This window comes from Petaurus breviceps, unplaced genomic scaffold (genome assembly GCF_028583685.1).
Source record: "Petaurus breviceps papuanus isolate PSGF00001 unplaced genomic scaffold, PetGlider_PUasm1.0 38, whole genome shotgun sequence".
NCBI lineage: Eukaryota > Metazoa > Chordata > Mammalia > Diprotodontia > Petauridae > Petaurus > Petaurus breviceps.
This window is the reverse complement of record NW_027186304.1, coordinates 80,762,396-80,768,530: the sequence shown is the minus strand read 5'-3', so window position 1 is coordinate 80,768,530 and position 6,135 is coordinate 80,762,396. Positions and strand designations below refer to the sequence as shown.

General features: G+C 38.4%; 1 protein-coding gene across 4 annotated transcripts in view; it reads right to left on the bottom strand.

Moving 5' to 3' along the window:
• Positions 1-4,778, bottom strand: part of SULF1 (sulfatase 1) — a 217,128-nt gene extending 212,350 nt beyond the window's left edge. For all 4 annotated transcript variants that reach the window (XM_069100088.1, XM_069100087.1, XM_069100089.1 and 1 more), the window contains exon 1: positions 4,457-4,778. The gene's annotated coding sequence lies outside the window, so the exon portion shown is untranslated. The remainder of the gene's footprint in view (positions 1-4,456) is intronic.
• Between the last annotated feature and the right edge of the window lie 1,357 nt (positions 4,779-6,135).

The following is a 6,135-nucleotide window of genomic DNA, read 5'->3' as shown; positions in this document are numbered from 1 at the left end:
CTCTCTCTCTCTCTCTCTCTCTCTCTCTCTCTCTCTCTCTCTCTCTCACACACACACACACACACATACTAACACAAAACAAAGAGAGGAGTTTATGATTGTGTGCAGATAGTAAATGCTAGGAGATCAGAACCCAATTATGGGCATGGTAGAGTTAGGGAAGGTTTCATGGTGAAAGTGATTGGGCCTAGGTGTTAGTGTTTACAAAAGAAGAAAAAGGGAAAGAGCAAATGTGGAGGGAGTGTGGGGGTGGGGGACTGCATCAATGAGACTTGGAGGCAAGGCATTGAGTAAAACAGTCTGTCTGAAGCAAAGGACCCCTGAGTTAGAGATAGAGTTTCAAAGGAGAGATTTGTTGCTAGATTGTGGAAGGCCTTGAGGGTCAGGCTAAGAAGTTTGAACCACACTTTATAGGTAATAGAGAACCATTGAGAGTTTCTGAGCAAGGGAATAATAAGATAAAAGTAGAATTTTTAAAAGATTATTTTGGCATCTATTTGAAAGATGGTTCGGAAAGAAAAAAAGTAAAGGCTGAGAGACTTATTAGTAGGCTATCAAAATAATCTATGAAATAAGGGATGAAGATTCCATGTAGAATGTATAGAAAAGGGAGAGATAAAAGTGAGAGACACCAAAAAGAAAGGTCAATAGGCTCATCAATTGCTGGGATATGGAGAGTAAGGAAGAAGATAATTTGCCATAAATAATGGAGATTTATTTGACGGTCTTTTAAGTATAACATAAACAGAAATTTTGAACAGAATCTTTTCTCTAAAACACCTTCTTAAGAAATGATCATATGTGTCAAGTCACATAATCTCTTGGGACTTCAGTTTTTCAGATCTATAAAATGAGAGTGTGAGACTGGATGACCTCTGAAATCCTTTCCAAATTTAAATCAATGACCCTAAGACCCAGTAGGATAGAATTCCTATACAATTTGCTTTGATGGCATCTTTTTTCTTCTAATTAATGTCTTAAAAAGTGAATGCTGTTCTGGAATATGGATATAGAATTCATTCTATATCAAGACTAGTAAATGTTGCTTCTAACTCTACTTCTCAAGACTATTTGTCTTATGCAAGCTTGAATAAACTAATTTATGTAACATTTAGTAAGGATCATTAAAGTCCTGCAATATTGTTTGAATCTTCTGCACAGGACTTCCTTTGAGAAAAGCCAACAGCATAGATATTAGGAACAGAAGTTTTACATTATGGGTTATTAAAATAACTTTCCTGCCTCCAATATGAAATTGCAAAAGGGCTAATCCCTTATCAAGCCACAAACTGGCACATAATTAAATCAAGGAACCCTGCCTCCTCCTCAGTCCACATTCACATCAATCTCTTGTTTCTTGGGTTTGACAAATTTCTATGATATTGCTTATACTATTTTACTGAAAGTTGACATGAGCAAGTATCTTCCAAAATCACATGTCTCCCCAGAAGTAACCAGGAAAGAAAACTTCCAGCTTCTTTCATGAGCGGCCCCTATACAAAACTCCTCATGAACTCCACAACAGATGATCGATAGCTCAGAGATAGCCTAGAATGATTTACTACACTGTTCAAACAAAATCTGAATTCACCATAAGCAATGCAATATAGCTTTTGGAAAATTTTCATCCAACTTTCAAATTGATGGGCAGACAGCAGGCTACAGTGGATCCTATGGGATTCAGAACTACTTGCATTCAAATCCCATCTCTGACACTAGCTATGTGACCATAGGAAAGTCACTTAACATCTCTGAGCCTCAGTTTCCTTATTTGCAAAAAAGGGATTCCTTTTTTTTTTTTTTTTTGCTATTCCTGTAGTAAGTTACCTCACAGGGTTGTGAGGCTCATGAGATAATGTATTTTTTTTTTCTTCAAATTTTAAAGCAGTGTGTTAACATCAGTTATTGTTATTTCTACCTCCAGAATACCTCACCTTGATCTAAGCATTGAGTTACTCTGTATATATCAGGATATGCCGATGGTATGGACCCAGATAGTTTTCCATCGAATTGTTGTTACCTTGGCTAAGAGGGATATCCTGCGAGTGTGAGCACTTTTACAGCTGTTAAGATACTGATGGGAACTTCATGTGTGTTGTCAGCACAAGTGCTGTCAGGAAGAAACCAAATGTCAAGTTGAGGTATGTAGAAGTCACCATAAATAAGTCTCTGAATGTTTACCATCTGGAAGAGTAGATTTATACTTTGACCAGAAGCTAGATTACCCTATGGGCATTATCTTTGGAACTGGCCTCCTTTTTGCATTGAAGAGACAGTCTTTTCCAATTAGTACAGATAAGGCCATCTCAGGGGGAAAAAAAAGTAAAACAAACAAACTGACTACAACCTGCCTTTTCAAGGTGTGAATTAATGTTTCTCTACATTTTCTCTCTCCTTCTTAAGCTTCTTATGATAATTTTAGTTCTACTATATCACTGGGTGCTTTTAAAAAGGCAGTCTTGTGATGAGCAGAGGGCCTTTAGCTTTGTATAACTTTTGAGCTCAAATTCCTCTGACTGCAACTTATCTAGATTTGAATGGGATCAGACATTATCTACAAGGAAGAACTGATTAACCTTGAGGAATTTCACTTTTTTTTCTGGCAATATTGCTGTTTTTCTAAAATAATGTCATGTCCATAAAAATAAGAAAAATAATAGCAATAATTCCTGTTCAGTACTTAAACCAACTCATTATATTTTTTAAAAAAACTAAGACAGTAGGAGAGAATTTGTGTAACATTTTTTATTTTTATTTTTAAAGCTCCAGTTCAGTATAAAGCCAAAATGGAATAACTAGAATTCCAAAAGAGTTCAGCTTATGAACTTTAGTCTCATTTTGCTTATGTAATGCTATTAAGATTGTCTAATATTCCATTAGAAATAACTACATGACCATTTATAAGAATATTTTCTCACCAAAGAAGATTAGAGAATATGTTTTGAGAACTATCTCTAAAATACTCAGCCAAGCACCACGTTACTTCTCCCCCACCCCTTCTTTTTCATTTTTAAAGAAAAGAATAACTTGGTCCAAGGGCCAAAATAGAGGTAGATCTGGAAACATAGTTTTATAGGTACCTTTGTAAGGTCTAATGTCAAAATCACAAAGCACCAGCCATAAATCCTGTTATTCAACCTTCTAAACAGCTCTTATTTCAGAATGGATTATATACAGTATTATTTATAGATTCTCTCACCTGCAAGAGAATGAAGACAGTGTTAGGTTTCTCTTGCAAGTATAAGATAATCCAGTAAGACCAATAATTCATGAACACCACAGGTATAAATGAGAATTAATGTATGTCTGAGAGCCAATTTAAGAGTTGTAAAAGAAAATTGAGAACGCATTGCTTATAAGTTATTTTAATTTAAAAAACCCAGTACTTGTTTAGAGAAAGAAATTCTTTGAAGAAATCATATTATAAAATATAGAAAATACCAGGTTTGTGAAGTTTTGGATTTATTGAATTCCATATATACGTATATTTTCTTTGAGCAGCATAAATGAAAGAAACAAACTAAAGTGCTTGACCAAGTATTTGCAATGGGAAAATGATAATTAAGACTCTCTCCTTAGCACCAAAGCCGGAAAATCTATTTCCATTTAATTAACACTTCAGATAGTCCGTTTAAAACCAATAAATGTAGTGACTTTAATGACCCATTACAGTGATGCTACTTTAGTTTTCAATGACTTGTAAAACTTTCACAAACAGATCTGCAAATGAATTACATCCATCTGCTCCTCTGCAGCTGTGAGGGAGGGCTCAGTTCAATCGTATTTCGCTACTTCCTCCTTTCCTGGTTCTCTTTGAATTCTAAAAATGTAGTTTTTATGCCGGTCTATGTACCGCTTCCCCCCCCTTCTCCCCCCCCCCCCTTCCCCCCGTCAGTCTAAAGCTCAGCCCGCGCTCTCTCAAAAGGAGTCCTCACACTTTACAGTCACCTCCAAATTACTTTAAAAACATTATGGTTTGTTCCGTGATGAGTCAGACAGAATCCCCACTGCATAAATCAGCCCAGAAAGCATCTCCATCCCTGCCAGGAGTTCTGTGGTGGAGTGTTACTAGAATTTTCATACACAATGTTGCAAGTACAACTTTAAAAGTGATCTGAGTGCTCCTCCTGCAAAGAGAGGATAAACGTTCGGTTGGCCATCCCTAACACTTTTCTCTGCGGTGGTTAACCCCCTTGGGGTCCTCGGAAGGGAACACTGAGTGGTTAAAGCACTACTCCCAAACACATTTTCCACCCTACACCTTCCGAAGCATGGCATTAGGAGTGTTAGGGCTCTAAAGACAGCCACGCTTCCAGCTCCACTCGCTGTTATCTGTCAGCCATACAATAGCAGCATTGATAAGACCGTAGCAACTGGCTTGACAAGTGTGCTGCGCTAGCATTCCATTCAAAACTATGCTAGGGGGAAAAAAGGCATCCGATGTCTTTTACTTTACCTGAACAAACTGCTTTTCTTGGAGCTGCTGGAAATGAATTCCTCGCCTTCTTCCAAAAGCTAGAGTTCTATTGCTTGCAACTCACACTTGGAGAAGACCACACAGCTCCAGCAAGGCAGTCTTCCTTCTCTTAATCCCCACTCGAATGTGATGACACACACTAACCCCAACCATCTGTTGAAACACGTCCTCAAGCACTCAGCACAGTGGTGTGTCAAGACAGGCTGCCCAATCCAATTGCTGGGGCTGGGTGTCTCCTAAGGATTGGAGGCTGAGACCAGGACAGAAACTATAGGTCTGAGAACTCTCAGCAAAGTAACCTGAGATTTGGAGAGAGAAAGGAGGGCTATAAATAAAGAGTTGAAGTGGGAGGTGCTAAAGAGAAGGTAGAGGGAGTGAATTATTCTGGTGACCAGTTGTGTTACTTTTCACAACTCCTTATATTCCCGAGGGACCACTGGGTCCCTGAGTAGGATGCACCGAAGGAGGAGAAAACCCCTAACAATGTTTTATGGCTGGTCTATTTGGGGCAATCTCCTCACTGAGGCACTTTTCTCTGAAGGAGATAAAAGATTCATCTGGACACACTGATAAAGCAAATGTAGGAGTCATTTGCACTGAAATGTGACATCTGTATTTTGAAATCCAAACTCCTACCTTCCTTTGATTAACTTGGGGCTGCCTCCAACATTCCTGGGAAAAAGGGGGTGGAGTAGAGGGAAGGGGGGGAGCAAGGGTGCTAAAAGCACAAATCTCCCTTCCTACATATAGTTTTGTACTGTTAATCACAGGCTGTGCTTCCCAAATAGTAAATGAACATCATTTTCATTTCTACACATGCAAAATAGTATTCCCCCCCCCATCCTTGGAGATAAAGGCTGCTTTTTATCATTTGCTTCTTTCACAGACATCTCTTTGTAAAAAGCTTTTGCTCCAAGAGTGCTGGGCTCACTCTGTGATTGATTATTTTTATTGGCTTCTAGCTAATTGCACTTATAATGCCCATATAGTTCAAACGGCTCATGAACAATTTCTATTTGAAAAGTTTTTCAATTTTTGATATTTTTCGATCCCCCCCCCCCCACATTCATTTTTGTAGCTCTGTGAGCTGTGAGTTTTAAGACCTAATTGCCTTCATGGCAGCCAGAGCCATATATGGTTCTACTTGTTCTAGTACTTTAAAAAGAGATCTGCTAACAAGTTAATTGCAGAAAATTTCCCCTTTTCTGATTTCACAGCCTTCGAAGGTTTTTGGTTACTACCACAGGGAAAACAGAGCAATTTTCATTGTTCTCAACCCCCTTGACCATGTTTGTAGCACTGATGTTTTACATCTTGACACCTTTTGAATTCTTGGGAGTGGGAGTGGGAAGGCAAAGAATTGTCATAAACTTGCCTAAAGTGCTAAATGGGATGGGGGGCGGCGGAATTTGTCAGTGTAGACATTGCTTTCAAGCAGGGAGCACTGACATAAAAAGGGGGAATTGTTTTCCTGTCTAAGGAAGATTGACTTGTTTGTTTTTCGTAACTTATATACGCTGTTGCAATAGATTTTAAAATGACTATTACTACTATATTCTGGAACCTAGAATGAGAAAAGCTATAATTTGTGTCCAGTTAGTTCCCATAGCTAAATCATAGGACTGGGCGAGAGAAGTGAATCGTCCTTAGACAGGAAA